We start from the raw sequence: 18,171 nt of genomic DNA, 5'->3' as shown, positions 1-18,171 counted from the left end.
TGCCCAATGCTGGGCCTCAAGGCAGCATCACAAAATTTAAAACATATACATTTAAAAACCTATAAATAGAGATATACAAAAATTAAAAGTATATTAAACACATTCCAATTTTAAAAAGCCCTTGACACATATGGAGGTCCAGTTCATTCACCAAAGGCCTGCTGGAACAGAAAAGTCTTTGATTGCCTCCTAAAGCACATCAGGGAGGGAGCCAGTCTAGCTTCCCTGGGAAAACAGTTCCAGAGTACTGGAGCAGCCACTGAGAAAGCCCTCACCACCCATGTTACCACCAGGCATGCCTGTGATGTTGGTGGGACTGAGAGAAGGGCTTCTCCTGAAGATCTTAAAACACAGGATCATACGATCTTTCAGATAACTCTTTTCTTTGGCTTTTCTTGAAGTGTGCTAAGCCAGGGGACCTTCAGACTGCCAGAGAGGCGATTTCACAATGAAAGAAAGAATACTCATATGCAAGAACCCTGCACCCCTCCCAGAAGAATTTTGTTCCTCTAAACCTGCCCCTTGCAAAGCAATTGAATAACAGTGGATGGGAAAAGTAGAATATATTTTTGGTCAGACTACTCATTAAAACTCCAAATGCTTTTTTTCTTTCCTTTTCAATGGAGCAAAACGTCTCAATCTTCATAACCATGAGATCATAAGAAATTGTTGGAGCAGGTTAATCTGGTCTTATCTCTCACTTACAGCACTTGGAAGTCATATGTTCCCTGGGAAACTCATAAACAGGGCATAAGAACGATGGTCATTCTACCTCTCTCCCCAATGTGTCTCCGACATCTGGAACTCAAAAGTATACTCCCAACATCAAGAGTGGCCAACTTGTAGGCCTCCAGATGTTTGGCTTCAATTCCCATCAGCCCAAATTAGCCTAGCCAATGGTGAGGGATCATGGGAATTGCAGGGCAAAACATCTGGAGAGCCACAAGTTACCACCACTGCTCAAAGTGGAGGATCATTTCTGTTATCATGAATAATAGCCATTGACTGAAGCTGTCTTCACCACACATTTTAAAGCAGGGGTAGGGAACCTATGTTCCTTCAGATATTGTTAGACTCTAACTCCCACCAGACCCAGCTGTCCCTAGCCACAACAGAGCTCATGTTCAGGGACAATGGGAGTTACAGTCCCATTGTCCCTGAACAAATATGGCCTGCAGCATTTGTAGCAGAAGAAATATTACAGTTGAAGATGGCGGCAAAGGCAACGACTACGAGTTATTATTATTATTATTATTATTATTATTATTATTATTATTATTATTTATATAGCACCATCAATGTACATGGTGCTGTACAGATTACACAGTAAATAGCAAGACCCTGCCGCATAGGCTTACAATCTAATAAAGTTGTAGTAAACAATAAGGAGGGAAAGAGAATGCAAACAGGCACAGGGAAGTGTAAACAGGCACCGGGTAGGGTGAGGCTAACAGTATAGAGTCAGAACAAACTCAATATTTAAAAGCTATAGGGAAAATCTTAGCGGCAGAGTGGTGGACAGAGACCAGCGGACTGATGTGAGACGAGGGAAGGCCAGAGAGAAGAAGGTTGCAGTAGTCCAACCGAGAAATAACCAGTACGTGAACGAGAGTCTTGGCAGAAGAGACAGACAAAAATGGTCGAATCCTGGCAATATTATACAGGAAGAAACGACAGGATTTAGCTACTGCCTCGATATGAGGAATAAAGGAGAGCGAGGAATCAAATATAAAGCCAAGACTACGAGCTTCCTTGACCGGAGTAAGCGTGACATCGTTGACAGTAAGAGAGAATGAGAGGTGAGGAGAAGGTTTACGAGGAAAAACAAGCAGTTCAGTTTTTGCCATATTGTTCGATGTAGCAATTTTCTCACTGAATTCAATGAGACTCAGGCTAGATCGAGTAGAATGAGATGCTCAGGTCCTGAGGTGGTAAAATGACCCAGTTCACAGGTGGGTCAAATCACATTTTTAATTCAAAAATAAGGAGAGGTGAAACTAGCAAAGGAGAGAGAGTGTTGGGCTAGTTTCTGTGTCCCTGCTTCACTAATTTTAGATTGCAAAATGTTTTGTTTCTCCCTGGAGCATTTAAAATCTCTCTCTCTCCCTCTCTCTCTCTCTCACACACACACACCTATAGTCTGAAATGGGAATACATTATCTATCACTCTGCTGCATATATAGTTCTACCATATGTCTGTTCTACACTCCTTAGGGTAGCAAGTTTGGGATTTGCCCTTCCTTATACATTCTTGGTGTTGTCTTTTGAGATTACAAATTTGAGAGCAGGCTCCTGTCCTTTTATTGTCATTATTTACAGCTCCTAGATGCTGAAGACCTTTATAATATTTTATTTCCAGGGGACCAAGGGTCCACCACCTCAACATAACCACCATTTTGTCTCTGTAAAGCACACTCAGGAATTTGGGCGTGACTGTGACAAAATGCTCGATTTAAATGCCTTGCCCCTTTCCAGTTTTATGGAAGCCCCCACCCAGGGTGCCTAGCAAACCTACCCACCTCCCACACAAATCTTGGAGCCTGGCATTGCAAACATCTTAACACTCTAGCATTTCATTCTGCTGCTTATGTAGATCCAGCTTTAAATCTTTATTGTAAGGACTACAGCTTTCATAACTCAAAACACAAGGTCAAAATCATGGCCTCATAAAGCTTGTACATGTCACATTGTTCCAGACCAATAAATCCAGGAAAAAACTTGGGGGGGGGGAGGAGAGGGGAGAGAGAGAGAGAGAGAGAGAGAGAGAGAGAGAGAGAGAGAGAGAGAGAGAGAGAGACTTATTTAAATAGGCTCTATATTTTTCAAAGGAACATCAGAAAAGAATATCATTAAGCTAATAGGAACATATGGATTATAGAATTATTTATGAAAAACATTCAGTCAGACGTATTGATCAGAGCAGCTTAAAGAACTGTTGCCTTTTCAGGGAACGCTACAAAGCCCTGTGGTTTATGTTCTACAAGATTCCATCGGTAAACAATGATTTGTCGCAAATGTTCACATTTGCAACATAGAACATCTAATCAAGTGTCTTCAGAATATTGGCTCTTTAGACGAACGTTGACACTTCAGAAACAAATCACTACAAAGAAAAACAGCAAAGCTGTTCTCCGTCTGAATATTAATACCCAAGTGAGAATGTGGCAGATGCAATGGAGGAATACATGAAAGGAAAAGCCTCATAAGTTCTGATCAAAAAAGCAAGGTCCCAAGGCATACTACACAGCCACGTCCTCTTGTTTCCCCCCTTTTTTTTAAGGACTGAGAAATATCACTTGCCCCTTATCTCCATATTACTAGATTTAAAACCAGCAGCCTTATATTACAGAAGTTTCTGCCTATCTGACAATAATCAACGTGGGTCATATGGACCGGTGAAGCTTCTTGATACTCACTCAGACCAAGTCTAAATGGCAGAGGCTCTTCACCATCTCAAGCAGAGGTTTATCCCACCTATGCTACTTGGGAGCCTCGTGTGGTGCAGAGCGGTAAAGCAGCAGTTTCTGCAGCTGAAACTCTCCCCACGGCCTGAGTTCGATCCCAGCAGAAGCTGGTTTCAGGCAGCCGGCTCGGGTTGACTCAGCCTTCCATCCTCCCGAGGTTGGTAAAATGAGTACCCAGTTAGCTGGGGGAAAGGTAGTAATGGCCGGGGAAGGCAATGGCAAACCACCCCGCTATAAGGCCTGCCAAGAAAACGTCAGCGAAAGCTGGCGTCCCTCCAAGAGTCAGTAATGACCCCGTGCTGGCAGGGGAATACTGGAAGTTGTAAAACTCCTCCCCCACTCTATAAACATGCATAGTATTGCACCTTAAACCATTCTTTCTTGCAAGGGAGGCTGGTGTCCTTGATTTCAGTAGGACTGTAAATCCATTCTGGGTTTCAGTCAGAATCAGCCAGTACTCTAAGGGAGCTATCCAAGGTGCTGAAACTAGTTGAGAATAGGGTTCAGCAGTTAGGATAGCTCTTTTAGAGTTCTGGCTAGAATACTGATTGAAATCTAGAATGAAGTCACAGCCCCATTGAAATTGGAGTCACCAGCCCCCACTGCTTTCCCTTGCTGTCCACTTCTCTTTCATCACTTTCTGTTCTACATCCATTCACTTTTTTTGTGATACTCCAGGAGTGACAAAGTGCTACAACTTCCCAGTGTGTTCCCATTTCTCACACCATTTATTCTTAGTGTACAAGGACGTGCGGCACAAATGAAGGTTTTGGGTATCAATATCACACATCTGTTAGACAGCACCAAACTGCCTTGACCAAGAACTAGGTCAGACACAACTACTGGTTTTCCTTAAGGATGGGTGAGTCTAACAGTTTCACTTTCTCCTGCAATTTTTTTTTAAAATACTCAAGTTCCTTCTTGCCCTAATATGAAGAACTTCACAAATTCTGGTAAATTCTTATCAAATACTAACTGGAAAAATAATCTCAGTTGTCTGTGTCAGCCAAATTCAATAGTTACAGCTGTTCCCAACACAGAGGGAACTATGATGTATCTCCCTGCCGTATACCTGTTAGAGATGAAGAAAAAAGGAACAGCAACCCAAATTAAGCACTAACATGGTTGGAAAATACAGGGACTGAAACCCAGACTTTTAAAAGCAAAGAACTCAAAATCCTGGGCCTGGATGGACTTATCTGTCAAGTTTTGGTTCTCCCACATTTTTTTTTTTTAAAAAGCTTCAATCTTCCCCCACATTCATTTTGTAGAGCTCTTTTTGCCCTGAATATGGAGAACTCTTATCAATTTTTGTAAATTCTTATCAAAACTTAACAGAAATGAATTTCTCCTATCCCTAATTTTCCTATCCAAGCAAAAAGAGCTAAGAAGGTGTGCATCTTTGGAGGCTCTCAGTTGGCATGATGGATCCTGGCATGATGGAGCTACACCTTGGGCTCCATCACACCTACTTTTCCCCCCTGCTATGCACCCACAATTTTGACCTCCGTTTCATTAGTGCAGCAAGCACTGGTAACTTACATAATTGCCACTGTTGTTTGCTCTCCTGCTACTGTTTTACTCTGTACAGCACCATGTACACTGATGGTGCTATATAAATAAATAAATAAATAAATAAATAAATAAATAATAATAATAATAATAATAATAATAATAATAATAATAATAACACTGTGCCCACTCCACTCCACCCTTTTTCTTTCCTCCTTGAGTTGATTGGTTCTTGTCGTGTGATGGATGTCGTTGCCTTCCCCCCTCCGCTCTGGTTTTGTTGTCTAGGGTTTTACCGATTCAGCATTTAATCAGCTGGATGTCGTGGGGTTGGAGCAGCAAAAGTCTGTTCTACCGGCTCTGCACAAGTCCATTCATTTGACCAACAGACTCAGCAAGCTGGAGGAGAACCGCCCCACCCTCCTCTTTCATCAGCAGGACCTCCCCCAACAAAAGCAACATAGTGGGAGGACAACAATACCCAGGACATAAGGGCACATTTATTTTGTGCGGAGAAAACATATTGGACTTTCTGGGTGGTTTTTTTTTGTGGCATGAGGAAGGCCAGAAGGGGCAGGAGGCATGAAGGAGGTAGACAACATTGTGAGAGGGACCTGCAAAAATCCCTGAGTGCTCCTTGTGTCCAATCATTACGAATGTGGGATAAAAAGCAGGATAATAACACTATGGAAGCGGTATATGGAATGTGGATTGGGTCTCAAGAGTTATCAGTATTTCAAGCAGTAGTGTGGACCTAGCCTTACAGTGGCTGACTGCTGCTATTTCTTCCTCTGATAGCATCAACTGTGCCATGGACACTGAACACACAGAAGTGCAAATGTGGGGCAATTTTGGGGGGGCAATTCACACAACAATAATAAATTGTTATAGTCATGTAGATCTTGCCAGTGTCTGCATTTACAGAGCCAACAATAGCTTTCTTTATGCATTACCCACATGAAGGTGCAACATGCATACAACACAAACCCCCGTGAGGATGCATGGCTCCCCTTGGCCTCCCATGTGCTGAGGGATAATGTCTGCAGTGCAGAGCTTTGTCTATATATGAAGACTCCTCAGACACTTTGGAAACCTGATCTTCCAGGGTTCTAAACTGTGTGGAGAGTGGCCACAGATAAAACAGCCCCCCTGGTACAGAAGTTTTTTGTCAACATGTGAGGGGCTGATGTGGGAGAGTGTCATGATCTACAGTCCATTTGTATCCGTCTTGTCCCTTCATTAGTGTGAAGAGAACTAATGTTGACAGTCTGTTCTGTGAAGAAGATCCAGTTAGATGGATCCCATACGTCTTAAAGACCCATGTTTGTAGAAAGTAAAGTCTTAAACCTGGGACCCAATGGGTTGTCAAGGATTCAGCTTGACTAGTAATACTGAGCGTTATTCAAATGAAGGAAGTGACAGAAGGCCACATGGCAGATTGTCTTGTTTTGTTCTGTACAGCGCCATGAAAATTGATAGCGCTTTATAAATAATAATAATAATAAGGCCAGCCATATTAGCACGGAGGCCACTAAGAGCAGTAGACCAGAGTAGTTCAGAATTTAACCTCTGAATATTACAAAGGTTTACAGGTTAGGCTTAATGACCCAAGCAACTTGGGCAGCCTTCTCCAACTGCTGCCCTCCAGATGTTTGGGACTAACTCCTATCAGGCCAGCCTACATGGCCAACAGTCACGAATTCTGGGAGTTGTCATCCAAAAGATTGGGGGAGACTGAACTAAGAGGAGTTGCTGTCTTTATTTTCCATATTTTGTGCTGGCAGACTGGTTTTACCTTTGCATTTCTTCTTTTCTGTCTTACCCCCAATTTAACATGGGGTGGTAAGTTTTGGGAGCAAATTGTGGCCATGTGGAGGGGAGGCTAAATTATTCAAATGTTTCTGGGGACATGAGGCTTATCATCCCAGTGTCAGTAGCAGCAGCACTGCTGGTCCTTTTTTGTTTTTTCTTTATTTTTAATTTCATTTTAGCTTTGTCACAATAGGCAACAATGGAAACATCCTTTTGTGTGTGCTAAAGTAATCTGGATGTAGCATCATTCTAGGGCATTCTGGGAGAAAATATCAGAAATTTTTTAAAAAAGAATTGTCACTGGTGCCATCACTACTATGGACACACACACACACACACACACACACACCAGTTTCAGGGAACACTAATTATGAAACACCATTCCATTTCAAGATGAAAATCCAGATATGAGAACTCTTGCCTCAGGACTGGTGGCATCATATTACAGTAAAAACTATTTCAATGCAGTGTTTAAATTATAAGCTTAAATTATTTTATTTTCCTTCACAAGGTTCCCACCTTAATTCTCTAGGGTTTTCTCCCATGTAAAAAAGGGGCAAAGAAAGCTTAAAGAAATTGCTAAGTGAACATATCATATCATCATCCTTGGATAGTCAAAATAATTAAGTGCTCCAAACTTTGATTATAGAGGGAAATAATTTTGCTTTGTCTTGCAGTGTGACAATATGCAACTCAAAGGCAAGGACTCCGAAAAAAGAAAGAAAGAGAATAACAACAATAAAAAGTTACATAGTCTGAAAGTAATGTAAAATTCAACATCTAGCACAATACTGTGGCTCCCTCTTTTGGATGGCACATACCTTGAATTTAGCAGTACACACACACACACACGCTAAAAAGTGACATATCCTTAGCATCACAAAATGAGCTTCTGTTTGTCTAAAGTTGTAAACAGAGTGAATAAAACATGTGTTTCTATAACAGTTTCTTGTAAAGTATAATCATTCTGTACATAGAGAATCTGTATCCTGTATAAAAATAGACATTCATTTGCCACTTAACTGCTGTGACAAGATTTTCCCAGGCAGCCAGTGCTTTGGAACAGGAGTACATTCCACGAAAAGAGCACAGGATGAGAGAAAAGGGGAGAGACAGGGAAAAAAATTGTAATAGATGGTGCCTTCTTTTCAGGTAGATGAGCCCCTACTTTTAAAAATAAGGCCAAATGAAACTGCAAACACCCAGTGCAGAATAAAAGCAATTGAAAGCCAGTAATTTGCTGGTGAACACTTTGCTCATGAACCTAAAATAATAAATAAATAAATAAATAAATAAATAAATAAATAAATAAATAAATAATCCACCCAAAACAGGAAGAAGAGAAGAGCTTGACATGACCATCTTCAGATAAATGAGGGTGCATCCTTCAAGGCAGCTGGCTTGCGGAGCAAAGGTTCAAATGTGCTCTGAAAAGTTGATTTAAAATCCACTCTGGTAAGCTTATCACTCTTCCATAGCTCTTGTGCAGGATTAATTCTTCAAAGGAATATTAGCATACCCCCAACATCTCCAGGTATAGTTCAAGATCAGCTAAGGTGAGCCCTGTAATTGATAGTGCCAGCTTCAAAGTACCAACAATATCTTAGAACTTTGGAATAATAGTAATATGCTATTATACCCTAGATAAATCAGGGCCCCTTTCTGATGTGTTACCATTAGCAGGAACTGGAGCAAATCTGTACTGTAGACTACTTCTAATGTCTGAGTGCCGCAGTTCTACACCAATAGAAGTAGTATTGCAAGAGATGAATTTGGGATGAAATTTTATTGTGACGACTGAATAGGGATAGACAGAACTATTTTTGCCCTCCTCACTGAGATGGTTGGATTTTCAAGAAAAAAAAATCATTCCATCCCATTTCTGCATAGGTTTGTGAGATTTTTTTTAAAAAATTAAGTATTCATGGAAATTCACCCTTTTTTTGTTCACATTTTCCCCAAATGTGCCCATTTCTGGGCAAGTCTTCAAAATATTTGATGATTTTCCAAGTATGTTACCAATGATGTAATGCTGCTTTGTGTCTGCTTTTCTCATACTCTGTACAGCACCTTGTACATTGATGGTGCTATATAAATAAATAATAATAATAATAATATGTATTCTGCATTACATGCAATTAATACTGATATGTGCTTTTTTTGGTGTGCATTCCCCCCCCCCCCCCCGACAAACTGCATCAGCAAGCTAGAAAAAGTGCAGATTTTGGCACATAATTTTGTTTTGCCTCACTTATCAAGTCAGAGAGGCAAATTTAGTAAGTTCCTAGAGAAATCTCCACCGAACAATTTTCTCACCCACCCCTATGGCTGAGGAAGAGATATTCCAATACCTCTTTCTGTGAAGTATGTACTTAACCAATAGCTGGAGATGAAGGGAAGAGAAATGAATTATAATAATGCTGAATTGGATGTAGTCCAGAGATGGGCAACACAGAAGCGGCTCCTGCCACCCCCTTTGCCAAAAACTGTGGTGGCAACCCTACCCTCCACCCCCTAATTTGCCACACAAAATCATCAAAAAAACACACTAAAGAACAGTACAATGAACTGCACTGCAAACTTCAAAAATGTCCAGATTTCGTCAGCAAACTACAATTATGTTTGGGAACACCACAGTGTGTGTGTGTTTTGCCATAGGGGCAAAAAGTCAGTTTTGAGGGCAGAGCTAAGCTCCCCTTTGTCTGATTTGCCCCAAATTTTGCATGTACATAGCTGTGGTAATTTGGTGGCAGATTCTCTTGGATTGATGCATAACAAAGTTTATTATGGGATGTTATAGGGAAAAAGGATTCCCCCATGTAGGGCTTCATGGTCAGAAGTTAATGTTGCCCTTCAAAATATAAAGCCATGGGGAGTTCCTCTGGTGCATAGGCTGTGGTAGAAGGTTTTTTTAGTTTGAACATTCAAGGAAAAAATGAGTGAAAAGGCATGCTCAACCACCTGCTGTGAGAAATATGGATGGAAAGCCACCAAATTTGCCAGGCTGGAGGAGAATGGGTCAACTAGCAGTGAGGTTCAAATCCAGCAAGATCGGTGAAAATTTGGGGAGCTTCTACCCCCCCCCCCAATTTTTTGTACTGAGGGAAATTAGTTGGAGGCTTTGGAATGTTCATGCTGAAAAATGATCTGCCAGCTTTTGTGTGTCCAGTTCAAACATAACTCATGAACCACCATAGGTTTTGCCACTGATTGCTTTTTATTTGGGGCAGTGGAATGAAGAAGGAAAGCAAAGGTAGGTTAATGAGGGAACATTCTTTCTGCACTCATTGGCTCTTAAGTATATGCCAATGGACTATTGGATTGCAAAATGGTAAAATGTGATTGGCTAGAGAGAATAGATGGCCAAGCATCACATGATGAGAAGCAGTTGGAATTAGAGTGAGTCAGAGAGGAATCCAAGGAAGAAAGGTGGTAGCAAAACTTCGAAGAAGAAGCAGAGCTGAGAGCTGAAAGGTCAGAGTCGGCAAGCAGTGGCTTTCCAGAAGAAAACAGACAACAGAACAGAGTTGAAATCTATGCTGGGAAAGGATCTCTCCAGCAGCATTGATTGATTTAATATTCCTGTAGCACTTTTCACTGATTGGGATACCAGGATGGTGTGCAATATACATAATACATTATTTAAAACTTGATAAGCTACAACAAAACTAACATTCAACAGCCATAATAAAAGCAGACTGAGAAGTTATACAAATGAAGATGATGGAGTCACAGAATCACAGAATAGTAGAGTTGGAAGGGGCCTATAAGGCCATTGAGCCCAACCCCCTGCTCAAGCATGCCCCTTTAAGGAGGGAATACTAAAGCCAGAGTGCCACCACAAAGAAACCCCTATCATCTGTGATTACATAGCACATTTCTGACAAGGAAGGCATTTGGACTAGGGCATCAGAGATCTTAACACCCAGGCAGGCTTGTGTGGGAAAGGTGCTCTTTCAAGTAGTTTCAAGTAGCTAGATGGGGCTTTATCCCAGGGCAATCCCCAGGACCATTTCTGTGTGTTCACATGACACACAGGGGATCCCGGGATCAGGGAGGGATGAACCTTCCCTTGCTCCAGGATATGGCCCTACAATTTAGGCCCACTTTTCCCACAGTCTAAGGATGATCCCGAGACTGCGGAAAGTGTGGCCCACCGTCACTGTTTGTACCAGCTCCTCGCTCTGAGGTCATCACGCACCATGTGTAAACAGAGATCTCGTAAAATATTGTGAGATCCTCACCCCTCCATCACACTAGACTGGTAGGTCTAGCTGAGGCCTTAGAGTTTTAAAGGGAAGTGTCAGTAGTTCCCCCCCCCCCACAATTTTAAAAGAAAACTCAAGTCAGCTCAAGAAAGTTGATATCAAGAGGCTGTGAGTCTTCAGAGAAAACAACCAAAAGCCTTCTATGTGGTATCCTTATTAGCTGGTTCCTGGCCAGACGAGTTCAGTGATATGCTGTGATGGCTAACTGGGGAGGATGTAGGAAAAGGGCAATTCACTGTTGGTTTTCATTAAAGAAATGAACTAGTTTAAGGAAACAGTAACAAAAAGTAGCATACCTCCCCCCAAAAGCACTATTTTAACATCTAACCTGCTAAATAATTACCTTATAGAGTAAATAATTTTTAAATCAATAGTAATACATATTTCTTCATCCTTAAAGTAAATCTCTTATTCTGTTTCTCATATGCCTATAGCCTAAACCGCGCGTGTGGTGTGTGTGTGATTGTGTGTGAGAGAGGGGTGGTGGTAGGTGGGAATAGGGATAAAATATTCTTAGATATAATGGATGGCAATGGAGATTAAGGGATAAGGTAAGCAGTACATCCATCACATGCACTAGAAACTTTGTGAGATAAAAGCACATGTAGTGTTGCCAAGCTCCCAAAAGGTTTGGTGACCAGGTCCAGGGAACACAAATCTGCATAAAATTTGCATATACTAATTTAGCATGCATATGGAACTGTAGAAATAATCACTAGGATTTATTAAAATCTTACAGGAAGCAATTCATGTTCACACTGCCCCTAGATCATCCCAAATCAGTAATTCCTCTTCAGTTACAATGAATTTGCAATGGCTGTGAAAAGGTGCATTGAAAGAGTGGCTGGTAGGTTGTTGTTGTTGTTGTTGTTTTCATGAGCCTGTTCATACACACACACATTTATACACACACTAAAAATAGCAACTTTTACACCAAGGTTTGGTTCAAAAATTTGAGAGAGCACTGGTCACCCCCAATTAACCTCCCAAATCAATCTGTATCCTGCTCCTCATTTCCCTTTCAATTAATTATCCCATTCATCAATCACTATTGCCGCTGGAAATAACGGGCAAGTGGAAGTGTTTGTCCTAAGCGTCCAATTTATGAGTTTTCCCTAAGTTTATGGCACAGTCCTATGTATGTGGAGACAGCATGGCAGGCTTGGGAACGCTACAAATTGTGGGGGTTATTTTTGTCTAAACTTGCTTAGGATTGTACCTTTAATTGCAAGGTGGGGGTGATCTTCTTGGGGGTGTTGCAGCACATGTGGAAGGGAGAATTAATCCTTCTCTCCCCAGCAGTGATCCCCCTGAAAATCTGCTCACCCCCATATGCCAATTGAGGTTAGCAAAAACTTTCATTGGCCTCCAGTAGACAATCAGTGCTCAACCCAGAGTCCTGGGAAATAGCTATGGGGCGGGGATGGGAGATCCATGAGGGTCTATCCACACGGTGATGGGAGTTCCATGAGAGTCTACCAATGTCCCTGGTCACAGTCTTCCAGATTTGGCATTATAGTATGGATCCTTCCTTTACAGGTTGTCTGCAGACTTATTGGTGGTCAGCAACTGTGACAGGGCAAGGCAGCACGTTAGCATACCAAAGGAATTGTGGAATAAAGAAATTAAGTAGCACTGCCACTAGGCCTGATAAATTATATGACATGATGCTGTCAAAGGTGACCCTCACCCATTCCATGGAGAGATGCTTATAAGAACAGACTTTTATGGAATATTATGCCATGTACACCTGTGCCTTTCTCTTTAGAATTTGGGAGACATAAGGTTTTGGTATTCATGAAACACCAGAATGCCTTAAATAATGCTGAGTGTCAATATGGGAGAGCAGGCAAGCAGCTTATGAGCGAGAGGGCTTGTCATTTTGAATAAACACAGAATTTCTACAAGGGGAAAATAAGCTGTGGGAAGAAAAGTAGGAAAACTCCTGCCTTATATGAGTCCATTTAATTCCTCCTACCCCTTGTTCTCTTTAGCTATGAGGAATATCCCCCTTAATACACTAGGCTAATTATGTCAGAGAAATCCATTTGGGGGGGGGGGTGGAGTTCAACACATTTTCCCAGGCTTGGACCCCCTCCCCCCCTCCAGGTTTCATTTTTATTCACACTACGGCAGCTGACACAATCTGCAGCAAGTTGGGCCAAATTTTGTGGGAATTTTGCACATTTTGGGAGTGGGAGAAGGTTCTGTAATTTGCACAAATTGAGACATAATTTATGCAAATATCAGAAATTTGCACAAACTGCAGAAGCTTCCAAATAATGCACAAAATTATTTCCAGAGTCCGTTGAACAGCCCTCAGCTCAAGTCACAGAAGCAAAGTGAGTTGTACACGCTGTGGAACTCACACAAGTCAAAAGAGAGCCAGATTTTCCAATGATGGACATCTCTACACTGAGCATGTTGACTTTGTAAACAATGGATGGTATGTCAAGATGTGAAGCTCTCTAATTTTATTATATGGTAAGGGTAAAAATAGTTTCCATAGGAGTAAAGTCAAAAGCAAAAGGTCAAAGGAGCAAGTTTAGAAGGCTTGATTGTAGGGTTTTTACAAATACTGTTTCTTATTCTCACTCTACCTTCCCCCAACCCCATCTGAAAATGAAGAAGGTGATACACTGTAAATAGGGGCAGTGTCCTGTCTTTAATGAGACTATACGTGGGCTTTTCTTGAATTAACTGAGAAGGTTAGCACTTCAAGTCTTCTTCTTAATGGCTGGGCTGCAGATCATGAAACTGCCACAGAATCAATGTGGCAAGTCCACAACATCCACTCCAGCCACAGTGCTGAACATGTTCTTACAGGCTGTCTTGGTATCACCACATGATGGACATCCTAATGCCCTCTAGCAGCCCCCATTGATGTGGGAATCCTCCCAATGGGATGCTACTGCATCATGCATTAAGAGAGTTCATCAGTTTTGCTAGATGTTAGCAGTACGACAATGGAACCAAATACCTGGGGAGGTTGTGGGCTCTCCCACAATAGAGGCATTCAAGTTGCAGGTGGATGCCCAGCTGCCAGGTGTGTTTTAAGGTGGATTCCTGCATGGAGCAGGGGGTTGGACTCAATGGCCCTTCCAAGTCTACTCTTCTATGTTTCTATGTATGAGAATCCATATGCACAGATAAATAAATTGTCTCTGCTTGAGGTGCAAAGCCTTTGGTGTCCTCATGTGCCAATATATGAGAATTAAAAATTGCTCAGTGTAGCTAACTCAGATAGCACCATAGCAGGTCCTTCCTGGTATGACCGACAAGTCTTGAGCAAGAGCATGAGTGAGAAGATATGCTGGACAGCTAGAGAGGGGGCAGCAAAGGAGAACTCTAGTTGTGGACCATCAGACCCTGTGACAGCAGTACATGTAGCCGTGAATTATGGGGAATGTGGACTCCCTTCCCTCTCGTTTCTTTGGACTTATTTATGTGGAGTTTAGGCTGCTTCCCTCCCCTAGCAGTGCCACTTGGGGGAGATGAGTTGAGTGAAATATAATTTATTTATTTTTAAAATAAGAGAGCAGTTTAGTGATGGGGGAGCGAACAGTCAAGAAAGGGAGAATCCATCTTTTGCAGCTCTCTATTAACTTAAGTTGTAGGGGTAACATTACACTATCAGAAGTGGTAGGAACAAGACATGAGAGAGCATAACATTTCTCCTAAATTGGCCTTTCCCCCACCATGCCTCATTCTGCCTACTTTTCTCACTTTGCCCTGCTGGCTGGGTGTCAATACACTGCAGCATCTTTGGTCTCAGCTGATGTAGGATTTATAAATAAGAGATCCTATCAGTGGATATAATTTCAGGATGGCACCACACTGCTTGGCAACTAATTGGGCAGCCTTATACCAAGAAGTGACTATCCTCAGATGGAGGATGGCAAAGCTGACATTTGGACTACCAAGGAAGATGTCAGATGCACAATAACAAGCTTCTGTGTTGGCTGCTGAGTTGCTTGGAAGAAATCCAAGACTCGTTTTTCTGTCAGAATAAGAGCTTAGCAACTGTGGATGTCTGGATCATTTTAAACTGCAATGCTAATTAAATCATTTGGGAGTTATTGCTCAGCAATTGGTTTGATCTCCAGTCCACTGAAGTAGTAAATTTTCCATTCGCCAATCATTTGATATACAAGCGTTGGACATATTGCATTTGATGTACAAACAGTTGGACATATATCCATTGTAAAAGTGTTTTGTTTAAGATGGTTTTGGTGTCTAGGACCAATCTGAGAGGTGGGTGTGTTTTTAGTACTTTGTTTTACCTACTTTAATGTATCAGGATGAGATTACACACTTATTCTATCTATCTCACTTTTAAAGGATTGGTTTTTGCTGCAAAAGTGGGGGAAGGGGACAAACATCTTTAAAACACACACACAAAAACACCTCCCCATATTCCACTTTCTCCAAGCCAAGCTGCAGCCACTGTTCCTCCGATCTCCTGTTCTGCCATGTGCCAATGGCAACTGAAGCCCACTTCCCTTACCATTGGGATGCACAGCCTAGTGGGCGGAGTGTCAGCCGAGACATCTCAGCAATGGGGATGCCCCCTCTTCCTCTTGACCTTCCTTCCTTGTGAACGCTTCCACATCCTTTCCCAAAGGGCTCTGAAGTTGCCAAAGGAGGGCTTCATTGGACTAGGGGATATATTCATAAAATATACCCACTCCATGTTTGGCTCAGCATTGCTGTACCTACTACTAAATGCCTGAGCCAAAGAGTTGCCTTACTTGAAACAGTATTAAAGGATTTCTGTTTATTTCATGTTTACAACTCCTGGCCATGTATATATTTCCTCTCCATTCATACTCTCTCCCAGCTCTCACTTTCATTCTCTGACTTCTCCCACTAACCTGCTCCTTTTAGGATTGAACTCTACATTGAAAGTGCAATCCTATAAATATTAGACGCACATACAAAAAAGTCCTGCAACTCCCAGCATGTCCCAGCCAGCCATGAGTTAATAGTGTAGCTGAGCCTGTTCGCTTTCTTTACTCGAGAATAGGTGTGTGTAGCTCTGATTCAGATTGGAACCACTATGCACCTGTTTGCTTCCCAAAATTCTGCTGGCACAGGGATGAAAAGAAGAAAAAAGCCTCTATTGACTCCAGTGGAGATTTGTGTTTGTTTGTTTTTTGAATCCCCAGGAAACAAACAGCTGTGGGAAGGAGGTTTACACTGGTGTCTACTGCTCCCGGTCCAAAATGGGGCCACAAGCACTTACTCTCAATTAAAAAGAAAATAGAACGGGTTCAGCCACACTCTATGCAGCGTGTAGTTTCCCTTTCCTTTTTTTCCTTCTGGACCAATCCTTATAACAAAACTTCCCTTCCTAGAAGAACTCCCTGCTTCCCTTGGTTGTTCTTTCTCAGGCCTGTTTAGACCCTTCTATTCCCTCCCCATCTCTGGAACCTCAGCAGCTCAACCAATGGCAGGCAGAAACTCCGAGGATGAGAGCCGTTTAGCCAATGGCATACTACCTCCTAGACCATCTGTGATAGCTAGACAATTGAGCCAGCCACTGTCAAATGTTCCATTTCCATCAATACATAGAATCCTAGAATAGTAGAGTTGGAAGGGGCCTATAAGGCCATCGAGTCTGCTCAATGTAGGAAACATACACATTCACACACACACACACACACACACACACACACACACACACTGCAGGGTTGGGCAACATGCAACTCATGCTGCTCCCCAGTTCTGCCATCACTGCACCCCGTCCAACCCCTATTTTACAAAGAAGGGGAAAAAGTCATGGTTTGCTGCCAAAATTCAGTGGCAAACTGCTACAGTGGCTTAAAAGGGACAAAATTAGTTTGTCCCCCACCCCTACCCCATTTAACCTCTCTCTCTGTGTGTGTGTGTGTGTGCGTGGGTGGGTGGGTGTGTAGCAGTGGGAGGAGTGTGGCCTGCAGCAGGTCGGGTGTGTGTGTCAGAATTCTGCCTGAAGATGCCCACCTCTGCCTTAGTGCATTATAGACATTTATTTCCTGCTCATGATTTTGAGATGAGTAGGCTAGTCATATAAAACAGCCAGGGAACATTAAAAACACACAACACCACTTAATTTGCTTACATTGTAGTTTAGCCCCTTTTGTTGCTGCCAGTAGAAGGTTTGGCTCACATTTGCAAGGCTTCCCTATTCAATCTGCTTAAGAGCTTAGGTTTTATTTCTAGAAGAGTAACCGTTGCAGCAAAGCCCACTGAGAGTCTCCTGCGGTACTGTAAAATTAGTCTTTAAGGCACCACCACACACTGTAAACTTGTTTATGCCTTATATTTCCATAATGGGAATTCTTCCTCAATGGTGTATGTTACACTTTCCTCCCTCTTACTTGTAAATAGACTTTGCCATTTTTAGACTGGCCTAAGTGAAATATGTTGTTGTTGTTGTTGTTGTTGTTGTTGTTGTTTTAAAAGTTAAGGTTCAGCAAGTAGCAGACATTGAACAAAATCTTGGACAAAAACGGTGTTGCCTGCCTCCCAACTACCTGTGTGTTGATAACATGCCCCGCTGGGTCTTGCCCTTCTTAACAGTGGACAGTTAGAGACCAACGTACATCCAGAAAACATTACATAATGCTCCCTTGCCATACACACACACACACACACACACACATACACACACACTCCTACACCAAGAAAACTAGAATATCAGGGATAAAGGCTGGGCCAGGACCCTTCTCTCTGAGAAGGCTGTTTCCTATGTGGATGAAAATTTATTTGTGAGGAAGCATCCAAATCTGTGAGCCCTCATCTATGGTCTGAGGTAGTACAGCCCAGACACAGAGCCCAAGAACACACTATGTTAAATGTGTAGCCTGCAGCTTTGTCAGTTTGTTTTTAAATTAATATTAAGTGTGGGGGAATCGTTGGGTCTGCAAAAGGAGAGGAAAAGATAAACATTCCTTTCAGCACTGTAATTCCAACAAAAAATACCCTCCCTTTTTGCATATGGCAATGGGGGGAGCATTGGCACCAAATGGAGCCTTTTTTTTCTACTGCTATTTGTAGCACAAGAGATGTTTTTTGTTGAGACCGATCTCCCCTCCCAACACAGTACAGTCCTGATTTAAAAACACAAACAA

The sequence above is a fragment of the Elgaria multicarinata genome, chromosome 7 (genome assembly GCF_023053635.1).
Source record: "Elgaria multicarinata webbii isolate HBS135686 ecotype San Diego chromosome 7, rElgMul1.1.pri, whole genome shotgun sequence".
Classification (NCBI taxonomy): Eukaryota; Metazoa; Chordata; class Lepidosauria; order Squamata; family Anguidae; genus Elgaria; species Elgaria multicarinata.
The sequence above is the reverse complement of the archived record's forward strand: the minus strand, read 5'-3'. Positions refer to the sequence as shown.